The sequence below is a fragment of the Puma concolor genome, unplaced genomic scaffold (assembly GCF_028749965.1).
Source record: "Puma concolor isolate L17-30 unplaced genomic scaffold, mPumCon1.1.hap2 unalloc_scaffold_7, whole genome shotgun sequence".
NCBI classification, from domain to species: domain Eukaryota; kingdom Metazoa; phylum Chordata; class Mammalia; order Carnivora; family Felidae; genus Puma; species Puma concolor.
Window position 1 is genome coordinate 617,745 of NW_028240280.1, and position 17,641 is coordinate 635,385.

Below are 17,641 nucleotides of genomic sequence, written 5' to 3' on the forward strand. Positions count from 1 at the left end.
GGTAGTACTATCACCTTAACAATATTTGTTCTTCCAGTCCATGAGCTTGGAATATTTTTCCATCTTTTGGTGTCTTCTCCAATTTCTTTCATAAGCTTTCTATAGTTTTCACTGTATCGAATTTTTACCCCTTCGGTTAGGTTTATCCCTAGATATTTTATGGGTTTTGGTGCAATTGTAAATGGAGTTGATTCCTTGATTTTCTGCTGCTTCATTATTGGTGTATAAAAATCCAACCGATTTCTGTGCATTGATTTTATATCCTGCGACTTTGCTGAATTCATGGATCAGTTCTAGCAGGTTTTTTTGTTTGTTTGTTTTTGTTTTTTTGTGGAATCTTTTGGATTTTCCACATAGAGTATCATATCGACTGCAAAGACTGAAATTTTGACTTCCTCCTTGCCGATTTGGATGCCTTTTATTTCCTTGTCTTGTGTGATTGCTGAGGCTAGGACTTCCAACACTATGCTGAATAACAATGGTAAGCATGGACATCCTTGTCATGTTCCTGACCTTAAGAGGAAAAGTCTCAATTTTTCCCCATTGAGGATGATATTAGAAGTGGGTCTTTTGTATCTAGCTTTTATGATCTTGAGGTATGAATCTTCAATTCCTCCTTTCTTGAGGGATCTTATCAAGAGAGGATGATGTATTTTGTCAGATGCATTCTCTGCATCTATTGAGAGGATTATGTGGTTCTTACTCTTGATTAATGTGATGTATCGCATAGATTGATTTGCAGATATTGAACCAGCCCTGTGTTCCAGGTATAAATCCCACTTGATCGTGGTGAATAATTCTTTTAATGTATTGTTGGATCTGCTTGGCTAGTATCTCGTTGAGAAGTTTTGCATCCATTTTCATCAGGAAAATTGGTCTGTAGTCCTCCTTTTAAGTGGGGTCTTTGTCTGGTTTTGGAATCAAGGTAATGCTGGCCTCGTGGAATGAGTTTGGTAGCTTGCCTTCCATTTCTATTTTTTGGGAAAGCTTCACATGAATAGATGTTAACTCTTCTTTAAATATTTGGTAGAGGTCCACTGGAAAGCCATCCGGCCCTGGACTCTTGTTTTTTGGGAGATTTTTGATTAATAATCCACTTTCTTTACTGGTGATGGGTTCAAAGTTTCTATTTCTTCCTGTTCCACTTTTGGTAGCTTATATGTTTCTAGGAATTTATCCATTTCTCCCACATTTCTCAATTAAACGGAATATAATTGCTCATAATATTCTCTTAAGATTGTTTTTTATTTCTGCAGTGTTGGTTGTGATCTCTCCTCTTTAATTCTTAATTTTACTTATTTGGGTCCTTTCCTTTTTCATTGTGATCAATCTGGCTAGGGGTTTAGCAATTTTGTTACTTCTTTCAAGGAACAAGCTCCTGGTTTCATTGATCTGTCCTACTGTTTTCTTGACTTTGGTATCATCGGTTTCTGCTCAAATCTTTATTTTTTCCTTTCTGCTGCCTGTTTTGGGCTTTATTTTCTGTTCTTTCTCCAGCTCTTTAAGGTGTAAGGTTAGGTTGTGTATTTGAGACCTTTCTTCCTTCTTTAGGAAGGCCTGGCTTGCTATATACTTCCCTCTTATGACTGCCTTTGCTGCATCCCAGAGGTTTGGGGCTGCCGTGTTAGATCTATATTGTAAAAGAGAGGGTGAATGGTCAGAATTTCCTGATATAAGACTTGTAAGTTAGGTGCCAACCTTCTGGCCTTTAAAGGGGCTGAGAAAAGCAAGTTCTTGCAGACTTGTCCTCTGAGGGCTCTTCTCAGGAAAAGCTACCTGTTAGACACTCATGCCCTCCTTATCCAGGATTGTCAGAGATGAAAAATCTTCCCCTTGAAAGGAAGGCACATTCAATCTATCTATGGACTAAAATGCTTCATGGTGAATTTGGTCTCATGCAAGTTCCATTTTCCTTGCAAGATTCGAAGCAAATAAAAAGAACCTAAGCAAAGTTGCAGACAACCCTGATCAATATATAGAAGTGTTCCAAAACCTAACCCAGGGTGCTGAGGAAAGAAAAAAGACAGGCCATCCCTAACAAATGGGACTCTAACACTCTGTTTTTCCTAATACATTCTTAGTCCATCCTGAGCACATCCCTAGTTCCTCTAACTGTATGTGGGGGCTTCTTCCTCATTCACTTCCTGGGTCATTGACTATGGTGATTAGAGCCAACTATCTCTAGTTAGTCTACCTCAGAATGGAGACTTTAAAGAATATTCCCAAGCCACTGCTGAAACTCCTTTTAATTGGGGAAAGTTCTCTGTCTTCTCTAGCCCAACACGTACTGCCTAATTCCACTTGGTGGAAAAACCTGGCGTCTGCTCATCTGTTCACGTTGACAGACTTTAGGACCAGGAGACCTCTCTGTCTGCTCTCTGGGCTTTTATCTGCCTTAGGCTTTTGGGCAGAATCTTGCCTCTTCTGCCTTCTTCTCCCCCTTCTCCTGTTTCTGCACCACCTTGGGTGAGGCCTGCATAACTGGCTGCTATACCATCCTCAGTGCCTCAGGCATCATTGGTTTCTCCTCCCACCCGCTGATGTCAGGGAGCGAAGAGCATTCCCTTGGGCCACCACTTCAGATCTCCCCACCAGTGTGCCAGGTAAAAACTGACAATAGGGAACAAACTGATTGTCTTTTAAGCGGATGCAAGAGAAACTTTGGTATTTAAATGAATTCAAGTTTGTTGGTTTAATTAAAAATAGAGTCAGCATTAAATAGAAAACTTTTTATTCTATCTAGGTTTACTGAAGGTCAAATTAGCTTATGTTATCTCTGTTGCAATTTGTTCGCAAAAGGGTGACTTAAAATGATGGTTAATTCTTAAAGTTTTCGTGGGTAATTGTTAAGATAGCTTTCAAAGTCTTTGGCAACCTGAAACTTAGAAGTTTTGCTAGCATGATAAATTGAAATTGAATTCATTGGACATCTAGGTCTTTTCCAAACGAGATAAAGTGCTAAAGCATTGACTGCTAAACATAGGTTTGTGCTTTTTACTTCTTATTGCACAGAAACAAAGGATATTTGGGTCTTTTGGAAAACATGCTTTTGCTTAATTGATAATTTTGCCATCTGCCGAATTCTGTAACAGTTCACAATTGGTTACTACTTAGTTTTCATGGGAGACTAAGGTTTCTTAAGAGTTAAAATTCTGCTTAATGTGGGGCGCCTGGGTGGCGCAGTCGGTTAAGCGTCCGACTTCAGCCAGGTCACGATCTCGCGGTCTGTGAGTTTGAGCCCCGCGTCGGGCTCTGGGCTGATGGCTCGGAGCCTGGAGCCTGTTTCCGATTCTGTGTCTCCCTCTCTCTCTGCCCCTCCCCGTTCATGCTCTGTCTCTCTCTGTCCCAAAAATAAACAAAAACGTTGAAAAAAAAAATGCTGCTTAATGTAATTAAGACTGATAAGAAAGTTACTATGTAGAAAAGTAGGATATATGTAAGGAAGGGGAATACATTTTTGTTGAAGGTAAAAGAAGGTAATTTTGTCCCAAATGAGACTGGTTGTTTGGAGAAAAGGGGCTTAGGTCACAATCTGAAAGGAATGGAAAGTTGTAGAAGGTTTGTGAAGGGAAATCTTTGGAAATAAATTTTATATGTGCTCAGGATGGACTAAGGTTAAAATAAATGGATTTTAAAAGTACACTGGTATAAGATTAAAATTCTGCCCTAGTATCTGTTAAAAAAGCAAAGGTTTCTTGGCTTGTCAGTATGCTTTTGACTAAAAAAAAAAAAGGTAAACAAAGGTTTTCCCCCCACTTCTGTCTGCCCAAAAAGATGGGGGAGAATGTGATTTTAACCAAAAAAGCAGGACAGCATGCCCTTTGGATTTGTTTTACTCAAGCCTTGAAATTTGCCCTCCTTTGATCCAAAGGCTGGGGAGATGGTGACAATGTCCTCGCTGCCAGACTCCAAATGCTCCATATTTGGGTTGTTTCTGTTTCAAACAGGAATGGATGCCTGTGTCATTTAAGGGATAGATCACTATAATATATAAAGGGCTTTTACTAGAATACATAGGAGCCATTTTGCTACACTTAGCCCAGTGTCCTCCAATTTGTAACAGCCTAGATACTCTACATGGCTAGAACACATTTCTGTGGGCACTGCTGAAAAAGGCAAGGAAATAGACCTCTCCTTTGGCCCTCTGCCCTCTGGGCAGCCAATTTTATCCTTACAAAAAATGGTTTTCACAAGCCTTTTAAAATATATTTGTAAAGATGATTATTCTTGGGCCAAAATAAAATTAGTGCATCCTTCTAAACCAGGGAAGTCTTGCTTGGTCGTAGTCGATACCCCCAAAGTCCTGCAGGCAGAAAACAGAGCGATAGGAGAAATCAGGGAAGACAAGGTCAGTTCTTGGAGGTAGGGTCAACTTGGACAAGAGTGACTGCTCCCAGCACCTCGCGACACTGACAAAGCTTTTGGCTGCCAGTGGAGTAGCCAGGCAAAATGCAGGGCCAGGAGATGAGGCTTCTTCTCCTGTCCAACTATCAGGATCAGGACATGAAGCTTCTCCTGGCCAGCTATGGGACAATTAACATAAGGGATGCCTCTTCCTCCTTTTCCTATAGATGGGCAATTCTCCAACCAAGGCCAATACTCCTGTGGGATGCATTCTGAAAAGTTGGGATGATTTTGATCCATAAATTCTGAAAGAAAAAGATAAAGACAACTCGCTAATTATCATGGGATTGGAGGCCCTATAGGGAACTTTTGGTTTCCTACTGGGGTCCAGGTAATTACATCCCAAGATCCTAATTGAGACTATGACCATCCCATGAAGAAATGGTATTGCCACCACTTCCAAGCTTGTGCTTTAGAGACATTAAGGAGGTCTCAGGTTAAGCCCTTAAATTATGTTAAATTAGCCACTATTTTACAAACACAAAATGGGAGCCCGATGGCCTTCCTAGAGAGGTTTAGGGAGGCTCTCATTAAATATATGGCTATCTCCCCTGACACCCCTGAGGCTGAGATGATTTTAAATGACAAATGTGTCACTCATTTGCCCCCAGATATTCAGAGGAAGATGCAAAAATTGGCTATTGGCCTGGAAGGGACCCTGGAGGAGGTGGTATGAGCTGCCAATTGGGGACATTACAACTGAGATCAAAACAAAACAAAACAACAGGAAAGGAGCCTTAAGAAAAATGGGAGGCCTGAGTCATGGCCTTACACACTATGTCAGAGGAAGATGGGCACCAGAGGCAGGGCCTGAGGTGTGGCCTGAGCACAAGGTGATTGCCTCCTCTCTGTAGACAGAGAAGGTGGGGGAAGGGAAGAAGAGAACTCAGAAGCCCCTTTTTGTCTTTTTAATCTATGCTTGCATCATTAAGATTGTATTTGGAGAGATATAATTGAAAAAAAAATTTTTTTTAATCTTGATTTATATTTGAGAGAGAGAGACAGAGTATGAGCAGGGGAGGAACAGAGAGAGAGGGAGACACAGAATCCGAAGCAGGCTCCAGGCTGTGAGCTGTCAGCACAGAGCCCAACTCGGGGTCAGACTCGCAAACCGTGAGATCATGACCTGAGCCAAAGTCGGACGCTCAACCGACTGAGTCATCCAGGCACCCCAAGGAGAGATGTAATTTTTGATTCTTGATAGCATTTGGAAGCTTCAAAATACCTACTGAAATAAGCATCTCATTCAGTTTTGTCAATTTTAGAACCCTGGTTGTCCAGTTTAGCTTTGAGAAAATTAAGTTTGAAATGACTGAAAGTTCCCCATCATGGCCTTTGAAGTTCTAAATTATTTCTGGTTAAGTCAGTCTATTTATTTATAAATGTGCATGCAGAGAGGGACCATAGTTTTTAAACATAAAACCATCTAGAGTCCCAGTAGGCAGGATGCCCTCAAAGCATTTTGATGTCTGGGATCCCATTTCTTAGAAGGTTTTCAGGGACAGCCTGTTTCCAGAAGGAATCAGACCAAAGGCCAGCACAGTTCCAGAGAGAACAGTTGAGCCCCAAAAAGATCATAGACTGAAAGCTAACACAGTTCCAACAGTCAGAGTTCCAATGGGAACAGTCCAGTTGCAAAGGGAAACAGGAACAAAGGCCTTCACAATTCCTACTGGCACAGTTCCAACTGGAAAGGTCTGATTTTGAAAAGGACTCAGAGTGAGGGCTAGTCCAGTTCCATTAGGAGCAGTCTCATTCAAAACAGGAACTAGACCAAAAGCTAGCACAGTTCCTTTAGACTTAAGGCCAAATGAGTACCCTCTGAGATGATTAAAGAAAAAAAAAAAAAAAAAAACATCGTAAATAGATCTCAAATAAATCTTGGAGAACTGAGACATGAGGTGTGGAGCTTGAAAACCAGGAGAAAACTTGTCCTTAAAGCCCCAGGGTAGGCATGAAAGCACCTCAGAAATGTCCATGGGTACTGCACCTGTTTGCTAGCCAGCTCTGGAGCAGTTGGGGTCTTCTCTGGAGCCCACTTCTGATCACCAAGAATTGTTAACCTTAAAAATAGAAACTGCCAGTTATTTTACCAGAAGAAGATGGTTTTATTCAGGAATGAAAAATTGTAATCTGGGACATACAAGCCGTGGCAAAACCATAAGCAAGGACAGGAAACAAAGTCGGGGGGGATGCTTTTTTTAAGGAGAAAAGGGGTAAGTAGGAAAGTCCGATTAAAAGTCCATTGGTGTAAAATGGTGGTTTGAAATGTGGTGGCTTCTCATTGTCTGAGCTGTTGCAGAGATGGCGGTAGTGAGGAAAGAGTGTCGTCCCTCTGGCTGGAGTAGTCGATTAGTATCCACATGCAAGGTCAAGTCTTTGTAAGGTCAAGACCTTCTTTTCCTGTTGTGTGAGCCTGAGCTCTTCCTAATCTGGAAGAGCAAACATTAGAGAACCAGTAATGTTCCAAACAAAAGTCATAAAAATTACAATTTTTTTCAGTTCACTTAGTGTCATGTTAGTAATCTTTTGTTCAGTTTGAATGCAGCTTTTTAGTTCTAGAAATTGTTGCCAATTTCACTTTTATGATTTTAAAGATATCAAAAAGCTGTATTTGTTTTTTTTTTAAAGTTCTTTTTATGAACCTCCTTGAAGATGAAACTCATTGTGCAAGTGACAAAAGACTGTAATGCACTTGACAAGAAAATTCAGTTATTTCTGTAACACAGAACACTTCAATAATCAGAATATCAAGTCATAACCTTATTATCAAAGCATATTAAAACTGCAGGAATTTCACATATATATTTGAACAGTTACAGCATTGACCCAAGCAATACAACCTAAGGTGTATCATTATTTGAGAGTTCTTTCCAAGTAATTTAACATACCAACCAAAAAGTCTAATTAGTCAAAAAGACTTCATTTACAATTCACATCTTGAGGAAGTTTGTTAAAACCCTCAGAAAGTTTTACATTTATTTATTTTGAGAGAAAGAGAGCACAAGTGGGGGAGGGCCAGAGAGAGAAGGAAACCGAGAATCCAAAGCAGGCTCCAGGCTCTGAGCTGTCAGCCAGAGCCCGACACAGGGCTCGAACTAACAAACTGTGAGATCATGACCTGAGCTGAAGGCAGACGCTTAACCAAATGAGCCACCCAGGTGCCCCAACCCTCAGAAAGTTTTAAAGTACATGTCTAAATAGGATTATTGGTCATTATGAAACTTGAAACTTAATTCTTTATTTAACCAAGGTGCCATGAAGATTTTAAAGGCAAGTATGTAGGGTTATATAGCTGTGAGTAAAACGTAGCTCCTTTAATATTGAGAAGTTTTAACCTTTTTTAAGTAACCAAAGACGCGATAAAGGCAAAACATAGAAACTTTGGTTTTCTAGGGAGACAAAAGAGAAGAAAAAAACAACTTTGTTTACATTTTTTTTTCATCAAGAGCAACCAACAATCCAAGAAACCTTTGTCTTTTTTAACAGAGAGAAAAGCAGAATTGCAATCTTATACCAGTGTACTTTTTAAAATCCATTTATTTCAACCTTGTCCCAACAGCACATAAAATTCCTTTCCAAAGATTTTCCTTCATGAACCTTTTACAATGTTTTTTTTTTTTTAATTCAGAGTTGCTTTCCTTATTTCCATCAATCTTAATTACATTTAGCAGAAGAATTGTACCTCTTAGAAACCTTAGTCTCCAGTGAAAACTAAGTAGTGACCAATTGTGAACTGTTACATCAGAATTTTTCTAGATCTGAAATTTTAAAACAGAGGTTCTTCCATAGTACAGTCTTTCAATTAAGCACACAGCACATTGACCAACAAACCCAAGTATCCTCAGGTTCTGTGCAAAAAGAAGCTGAAAGCACAAAATGTTCAGTAATGTTCAGTAATCATTGCTTTAGTATTTTGTCTCGTTTGGAAAATACTTAGATACCAATGAATTCAACCCAGTTTATCATTTAACTTAGCAAAACTTCAAAGTTTTAGGTTACCAAAGCTCTTCATAGCTATCTTTACAATTACTCATGAACACTTTGAGACACACGAAATTAACCATTATTTCAAGTCATCCCTTTGCTAACAAATTTCTAAGCTTATTCCCCACATAACAAGCTTCTTTCACAAGGCAACCAAAACACACCTAGAATTTAGCTTCCTTTATTTGAATTTTTTTTATTTGACCAATTTTTTTTCTTCCTCCAAAATAACAAGATGAGGGATTCATCCCAAAAGAAAGAGCAGGAAGAAATGATAGGGGCTTAATCAACACAGCTGTAAGCAAGATGTCTGAACTAGAATTTAGAACCACAATAATAGGAGTACTAGTGGGGGTGGAAAAAGCATAAAATCCATTTCTGGAGAGAGAGAAGAAATAAAATCTAGTTAGGATGAAATTAAAAATGCTAAAACTGACATGCAATATCGAATGGATGCCACAATGGCATGGATGGACAAAGAGCAGTGAATCAGCAAAACAGACCATAAAATTGTGGAGAATAATGAAGCAGAGAAAAGGAGGGAAACAGGCAAAAGACCATAATACAAGTAGAGAACTCAGTGACTTACAAAAAAAAAAAAAAAAAAAAAAAAGGAATAATATCTGAAAAATAGGAATCCCAGAAGTTGAAAAGAGAGAAAAAGGGGCAGAAGGTTTATGTGAATAAATTGTAGTGGAAAACTTTCAAAATCTGGAGAATGACACAGACCTCAAAATCCAGGAAGCACAGAGAACTCCCATTAGATTCAACAGAAAATGACCACCACCAAGGCATATCATAGTCAAAATCAGATAATATACACACAATGGGAATGCAAACTGGTGCAGCCACTCTGGAAAACAGTATGGAGGTTCCTCAAAAAACTAAAAATAGAACTACCCTACGACCCAGCTATTGCACTACTAGCCATTTATCCAGGGATACAGGTGTGCTGTTTCGAAGGGACGCATGCACCCCCATGTTTACAGCAGCACTATCAACAATAGCCAAAGTATGGAAAGAGCCCAAATGTCCACCGAACCATGAATGGATAAAGAAGATGTAGTATATATATATACAATGGAGTATTACTCAGCAATCAAAAAGAATGAAATCTTCCCACTTGCAACTATGTGGATGGAACTGGAGGGTATTATGCTAAGTGAAATTAGAGAAAGACAAAAATCATATGATTTCACTCATATGAGGACTTAAAGAGACAAAACAGATGAACATAAGGGAAGGGAAACAAAAATAAAAACAGGGAGGGGGACAAAACAGAAGAGACTCATAAATATGGAGAACAAACAGGGTTCTGGGAGGGGCAGTGGGCTAAATGGATAAGGGGCACTAAGGAATCTACTTCTGAAATCATTGTTGCACTAGATGCTAATTTGGATGTAAATTTTAAAAAAATTTAAAAATAAAAGAAACCACTAACAAACCACCTCATTCATTCATTCATTCATTCATTTTCATTTCACCCTTATCTCCCGCTGAGTGGCCAGAGAATATGAGACACAGAGCAACCAGGAGATGCCAAAGAAAAGCGTAAGGTTTGTGCAAACACGAGCACCCAAATCTGCCCTTGCTAGAATTGTAAGTGGAGAGCGCATGCAGGACTTCCCCAAGTACATGTAGATGCAGACACAACTGCAAGGGTCACTTGGAGCCCAGCTGGGACCACTAAGCAGCACTCAAGAGCAGTAACAGGTATTGTGGCTGTGAGAGCGACAGATCTGAGCAGTTCCGTATCACCCAGCAGCGGATGAGGGTACATCTGGGTGAACCTGCTGGAGACATCAGACTACAGGGACAACAGAAGGTTCCTGCCACGCCTATCACCTCGGAAGCTGTCTCCTTGCAAACAGCACACTCCCCACTCCCCCACCGCTTCCCCGCCCCCTGACTGTGTAGGTATGTCACTGGGGCGACCCTCCAGGGCAGAGACCGTGGAGCATTCATGCTGCCAATTCCAGCCTGAGACCCAGAACCTCCCCATTCGACAGAGCAGGAATCTGCAGACCATGGCCCGTGCGCCAATCCCAGCCTGCTTTGGTAAATAAATTCTCTCTGGACACAGGGATGCTTGTACAACACTTACCATCTACGGCGGCCTTCACATGACATCCACAAAGTCGAGTAATGGTGACAGAAACAGTGTGGACCACCTTCCTAAAACCCATACTATCTGGGCGTTGACAGAGAAACTTGGCCAACTCCTGCTCCGCTCAATGACGGACAGCCGGAGAAAAATTATTGGTAATTTCAGGGCAACATTCAACTCTTCTTGGTGGGGAGGAACCACTGTTTGATTTCCACAGCCCAGTGAAATGACTTTTGGAGGCCAGTGAAGGAAAGGAGGCCCCAGGTCATTCTGGAAAGGACTGATGACGATAAATGGCATTTAAAGATGCAGTCACTTGTTGGCTTTTATCCACAAAATGCCCAGAGCAGGCTCTCAGTAGGAGGTGTCCCCCGTCCTGCCAGAGGCTCGAGAGGCTGAGTGTTGTGCTCACGGATACAGCAAGAATTCAAAGCCAGGTTTGGCTGAATCCCAGGCCTCGTTCTTTGCTGCTGCTTCTGCACCAAGCAATGTGGGTCCCAAACAAGAATCCAGGCTCATCTCTGAAGGAAAGAAGCCGTAAGACTGAGCGCCTCAGAAAGGCGGCTTCTTGTAAAGAGCAGGGAAGACGCTCAAGTCATTAGAGCGTGGGCATGCCCAGGAGGGTTGCCGCTAATGACACGGTTGGTATTTTTACTGTCACAAGCGCAGTGATCGCATCTGCACATGAGCAGGCACTGCTCATGTTCAAGTAAAAGTGAAATGGCTCTGGAATGTCTCCTCCCAGGGGTTTCATTTCTGCTTACAAATAAGAAAGCCGTACCCTGGACGCCACTTCAGGCACCTGGGGCAGGGGCAGAGGGGTCTGCTTCTCTGGAAGCTCTGTACTGATTAGTTTTGGCTGCGGAGGTCCTTGAGGAAAGACACGACATCTGACGTCTTAAGGTTAGGCAGACCTGGGTCTCGCCACTTCCTAAGAATCCCTGTGCCTTGGTTTCCTGGTCTGCAAAATGGAACCAGCACTCACCACCTCGTCATGTCTGCAAGCCGCCCAGCGCGGTACCCACTCTGCCTTAGTAGTAAGCACTCAGTAAGTGCCACCCCTCAACCTCCTGTCCCATGCCGCCCTCCCACCTCCCCACACTAGGACACCAACAGGAAGGCAGATGCAGGTTGCTCAGAACTTCACAGTCTTTCCCACGGGCTCACGTTTGATCAGAACCCATTTTCCACTTTGTAGAACGCACCTCATCTCCTTGTCTCTCCAGGGCACCTCGGGGCCCGCTCACCAGCCACTCCAAATAGAGGGTGCCAGCCCCACTACGGAGGTCGGGACATGACAGCAAACTGTCGGCTTTCTCCCAGGCCCCTGCATTTTCTTGAGCCTGTCAGCCCCGTCACGAGGAGCAGAGAGAATTGGCATGGCCCACTTTCCCCAAGGTGCCAGAGACACGAGGACTGAACTCAGTCGCTCTCTGTCAGAACAGAAACTTGGCTGCTCCCTCTTCTTTGCCCTGTCCTCTCTTCTGGAATAAAGGCCTTTTATTTTCTTTCTCATCCTTCATCTCTTTCCTTATTTACGCTGAGCTGGCATCTGCATTTGCCACACTTTTGAGAATGATTTATCCCAGGCTACAAACATACCAGTGGATTTTCTGTTCCTTGTAGTTTAAAGGCTTCCATTTGTTTTAAGGCAGACCCCCTCCTCCTGAGTGGCGTTTTACCAGGAACCCCAACCTTAGTGTCCTCACCACAGCTGCTCGACTGGACAGCCCTCTGGCGGCTGTGGGTCGAAGGGCACAGGGCAGGAGGAGAGGGGGTCATGGACGGGACAGCCAGCTGGGTGGCTGGCAGCCACCAGAGACCTCAAGGAAGGATCCTCCCCTGGAGCCTCTAAATGGAGCCAGACCCTGGTGCTGCCCACACTTGATTTCAGGCTTCTGGCCTCCATGGCTGTGAGACAATAAATTTGTACTGTGCTGTTGTAAAACCACCAGACCTGCGATCATTTGTTACACTTACTCCCCTCTTGTTCCATGCCAGGCCCTGTTAGGCATCATTTTATGCACAGATGGGGATGTGGACTCTGAGAGGTGACCCGACTTGCTTAGGGTGCAGCGTTCTTGGGAGAGGAAGCAGGAAGCACAGGGCCCAGAACCCACACGAGGATAGGACATGGTCTCCAAAGAGCATGCCCAAAGCCCCCAGTGGCCCCAGCCCTGCCCTTCCCAGCGGTAAAGCAGGCAGCTACTACTTCCCCACTGGGCTTACCATACACTAAGTGAAAGAAATTCCATACTGGTGTGTCATATCCCAGTGCCTGACACACAGGAGGCACTTGGCAAGTATCTCAATGAACGAGTAAAGAAGGGTCACGGCATCACTTACGGGTAGGGATGGTCATTTCCAAAGACTGGGGGTAGGGGCCCGCTGGAAGACGTGTTCTTCCCTGAGGAACATGGTGACTATAGGGGGCAAATCGTTTCCTAAGTTCACTCACCTGACCTGTCCCACGGTGCTATCAGCTCTTGGAAAGGCCAGATGGGTGGGAGGGCAAATAAATTCCACAGAGCAGTTCATGCAGGTGATTAGCCTTAGGAGATCCAGTCTGCAGGACTCCAAGATTATGGCACTGAGAGAAGAAATAAAACAAGACTTCTTGGAGCTGAGCTCTCTGTCCTCAAACACTAAAATGGCACATTGCAAAATGTGCCTCTTAGACAACTTGCACTGTGATGCTCAACACTGGAGACGGGCAATAACGCCAAAACAGCACCTTCTGGAAATACTCACCCATGAAGGTTAACTGCTCCACTTCTCCCAAATCAGTGCCTCCCACAACCAGCTGGACAGTGGTCTCATCACCACCGGGCAGCGCCCACTCACTGGCACTGATGACAGGAAGCCAATCACCGAAACCTTCAGTTAGAGCCCCAAACTGTCACCCAGAGAGATCAGACCTAAGACACACAGTCCTGCCAGGGAGAAATCTGCCTGATTTTCAATCTGTTACCAATAAGCAATAAATAATGAAGTTTAGCTAATTAAAGACGCGAAGCACGGTGTCATTTAACATCCCTTGTATATTCACGTCTCCCAGCGTGGGAGGTTTCTCCAACCCTTTGAAATGGGCACCTTTTTGAGAAGATGTTTCTGGAACCAAGGCAAAGCAGCAGGAGTGCACAGTCCCAGACCCACAGCCGGCTCCTGCTCTGTTTCTCACGTGCTGAGTAGCAGCAGGCAAGTCACTAAGCTTCTCTGAGCTTGTTTTTCCCCCAAGGAAAGGGAGGGGCAAGGGGAATCACCTGATAAGAGATCTATGTGGAAAAAACCCTATGCCTTGACCCCAGGATAGGCACTAAATCCCTTAGGTCAAACAGCACATCCTGTCCATATGGTCCTTGGGAGTGGTTCAAAACTGGCCCATGACTAAGTTGGTTTGATTGGAGAGAATGTTGGGAATTTGGGGGACAGCCCAACTGTCTGTTGGACAGAGAGTTGTATTTTTCCTCTTGATGAGGACTGGAGTGGGGGAGCAGTCTGGCGCCACTGCTCACCGAGTGCTAAACTTTTCAGTTATCCAGCAAAACAAATTCCTTGCTTTGCTGAACCTGCTTTGGCTTCAGTTCTGTGCTTCTGTCCCTGAAAGCATCCTAACCAGTACAGAAACAATGGCCCCTCCCAGCTCCAGCATTTGTCTTACTCTATACAGTTCTCTACGAAGGTCAAACCCTGACAATGAAAACCCAAAGGAAATCCCTCCATTTCCTGCTGCCAAGGAGAGACTATGAGCGATCTGAAGATACAGACCAGGTCAGTCTTACCTCTGCTCCCCAGTTCAAAGCACAGTACTCGGAACTCAGGAACCCGAGAACCTCATGACACAGGCACTGGAGGAAAAGATCACAAAGACAAAGGATTATCAAACCGGGGGCCCCTAGATAAGCTTGACCTGTCTGCTCAGCGTCATTACCACAGCCATGACCACAGCATCACTGCTCACCAGTGGTAACTAAATGTCAGGCTCTACAGCTCTGCACAGGTCCTCTGCTGGAATCCTCACCACCACTCTGAGAAGTGCCCCCTGTGAAAGTCACCAAGGCTACCCACGACGCTCTTTCCAGATGCTGGCAAGGCTGTACTTCCCCTCCCACTTGCACTGAGATGCTTCAGTAGGACGTGCTTTGCCAGTGAAGAGAGAAGTGATGTGTGCCCTAGCTGGGTGTAAGCTTTGAGACAGTGTGAGTGCTTGGCCAGGCTCTTTCCTCTCTGTGGTCTGGGTCTGGGTGTGAAGACGCTGATGATGTAGAAGCCCAGCCAACAGTGAGGATGGGGAATGTGACTGAGACGGAAACCTGTGTGTTTTCTGTACTGACTTTTTGGAGCTGTTTGGTACTACAAAATAACCCAGCCTCCTCTGACTAAAGCCCTACACCCCATTTTATAGATGGGAAAAGTGGGGCTCAAAGAGGTAACACGCCTTGTCCAAAACCATGCTGTTACTGAGGCAGAGAGGCTTGCGGAACACAGGAAGCTGTGGCCACTGTTCCTCAGGCTGTGAGTTGTGATTCTGCTGCATGCCAGCCAGCTGGGGGCTTTCAATGCCAGCCTTGCCTGCTTGTTCCTGGTTGGAATCCCCAGGCACCTGGATGGAGGTGCTGTGGTCACCTCTGTGCTTCAAAAATCCACAGACCACCCTGAACAGAACACAACTCCAGATACCACGTTCTCCAAACCCCAAGACACGTGAAGTTTCAGGCACGCGAGAGTATCTGCGGTGGGGTAGAATAAAGCAAGCAAGGGGCGCCTGGGTGGCTCAGTCGGTTAAGTGTCCGACTTCAGCTCAGGTCATGATCGTGTGGTTCACGAGTTCGAGCCCCGCGTCGGGCTCTGTGCTGACAGCTCGGAGCCTGGAGTCTGCTTCCGATTCTGTGTCTCCCTCTCTCTCTGACCCTCCCCCCATTCATGTTCTGTCTCTCTCTGTCTCAAAAATAAACAAACGTTAAAAAAAAATAAAAAAAAATAAAGCAAGAAAGGGGTAGGGATGAGATAAAGACAGAAACAGCACTTCTGGACTGGAGTGGGGAGGCTCTGCGCACAAAGTCCTGCCATGGGAGCTCTACGTTGTCCATTTCTACATAATCACTTATATCTACACAATCAACTAAAGAGAAGCAGTCATTTTGGCCCAGATGCCTCTTGACCAAAGAGTGAAGTAAAACCAGTTCCAAAATCCTCTTTGCCCACAAAATACACCTGTGATGGCTTCGAAGCAGCCCATCTCCTGGCTTCGGGACCTGCCAGAACTCTCCCCCAGGGGCGCCCCTGAAGGTGATGGGGACATTAAGGAGCAGGTGTGTTCAGCAAGCTTCCTGTGCAAAGCAGCCTCCCCAGATGCATCCTGGTGGCTCCCATCTCGTAACCTTCCTGCCCCGTGTGGTCCCCTTTCCCTGAGTATGGGGGCCCCGGTGACTGGCTTCTAACGAAGAGGGAGGGCAGAAGTGATAGGGTGCCACTTTGGAGGTTTGGTTACAGCTCACCTCCGTCTTGCTAGCATCTTATACGTTCTTGGCTTGCTCACTTCGATGAGGCAAATGGCCACAATGTACCTGGGTAGGGAGAAAGGAGGGCAGTCTCCAGCCCATAGCCCAAGAGGTATTAAGGCTCTGGGTCTTGCAGGCCACAAGAAGCAGAGTCCTGCCTACCTTTTTCTTACAAAGTCTACTGAAAAATGGAATCACTCTAGCAAAGAGCAGACCAATGTTACTTGCTATAGAGAGAGAGCCAAAGCTAATGAATGCAACTTTCTGAAGTTTGTTTTTTTTATTTTTTTTTTTAACGTTTATTATTTTTGAGACAGAGAGAGACAGAGCATGAACGGGGGAGGGTCCGAGAGAGGGAGACACAGAATCTGAAAATGGCTCCAGGCTCTGAGCTGTCAGCACAGAGACTGACGCGGGGCTCGAACTCATAGACCGTGAGATCATGACCTGAGCCGAAGTCGGCCGCTTAACTGACTGAGCCACCCAGACGCCCGCAACTTTCTGAAATTTGAAGTGTCAGTGGTTCTGAACCCTATCTGCCTTAGGATCACCCGAGTCAACAAGGGATGTCCTGGCCGTGCTCCAGAGACACACGGCCAGATGACCTGGGGTTGCGCCGCAGCATCTAGACTTCCAGACGTCATGGCCGGCCAGCACCCTGACCCTGAGGCCCTCGTTCACTGTGTCAGGGAGTCACAGAAGCGATTAAGACGCCAGCACTGCTGAAAGCCCCCTGCAAAGAAAACCACTCCCTTCCCCTGCAGGGCCCATGTTGGTTAACACTGGGCTAGTGAGCCACCTGAAATGATCCCACCTAACAGCAGGACCACATGCCTCGCACCTTGGGGAGTGCGGATCTGAGGACAAGGCATTCCTCCCTGGTGTGTCCTCTCAGAACACCAAGATGCGGAGCAATAGACACACCCCAGGCTAGGGGCAGAGCTCAGCTCACGTGGGGCTCTCCTCCACAATGCAGACTGAGGGTCCAGGGGACAGTCTGGGACCTGTTCTCTGCATCACCGGTGCCCCGGTCAGCCACTGACTCACAGAGGGCACTAACAAGGCACCATCCACACTGAATCTGGGGGAGGGGCAAGACTGGGGCCGGCATCTGGGTGGAGAAGCGATGTTCCAGATGCGGGCCGGGGGCAGAGGGGACACGTCTTCTCCAGACAGCCCTTGCTCTCCCAAGAGTTGTTTCTCCAGTTAAGCTCTAACTTGTTCTGACAAGCCACCAGGGAAAGCACAAGTTATCGCTGTGACTGATGCATAATTGCATATTCAAACTGGAAACCGTTTAAATCGAGACATCAGGAAAATCAGGGGCGGGAGACATAGGATAGCTCCTCACACATGACCACAAACAAACAAACAAATAAAACAGCAATGTTGATCATCTGGACACATAAATCCATGGTCCCTTGCTGGCGTATAGAACTGGCATAAAATGTTTACCTTCAATCAGATTCACCGAGTATTTTCTGGGCATCCGTACTTCAGATGCTACAGTGACGAGCAGAAACTAGTATTCATTCATTCAGCAAATAGTTAAAAGTCTCTACCTGGCACTAGGGACACAGTCAAGTATAACATGATGAAGGGGGAGATGGCAAATAAACAACTCTACACCAAGGAGGGGTAA

General features: G+C 44.8%; 1 protein-coding gene and 2 long non-coding RNA genes across 4 annotated transcripts in view; 1 reads left to right on the forward strand and 2 right to left on the reverse strand.

Annotated features, from left to right (window-relative positions):
- The window catches only part of LOC147571030 (transport and Golgi organization protein 1 homolog), a 494,441-nt gene that overhangs the window by 193,427 nt on the left and 283,373 nt on the right, over positions 1-17,641 (reverse strand). The gene's annotated exons all lie outside the window — the stretch shown is intronic.
- LOC147571036 (uncharacterized) overlaps positions 1-17,641 on the forward strand; it is a 59,282-nt gene that overhangs the window by 17,977 nt on the left and 23,664 nt on the right. The window lies entirely within an intron of this gene.
- LOC147571037 (uncharacterized) lies at positions 6,489-14,260 on the reverse strand. The gene is made up of 4 exons (XR_015247789.1): positions 13,592-14,260; positions 12,957-13,088; positions 10,496-11,459; positions 6,489-6,836 (listed from the first exon to the last, which is right to left on the reverse strand). It is a non-coding gene; the product is annotated as an uncharacterized LOC147571037 (long non-coding RNA).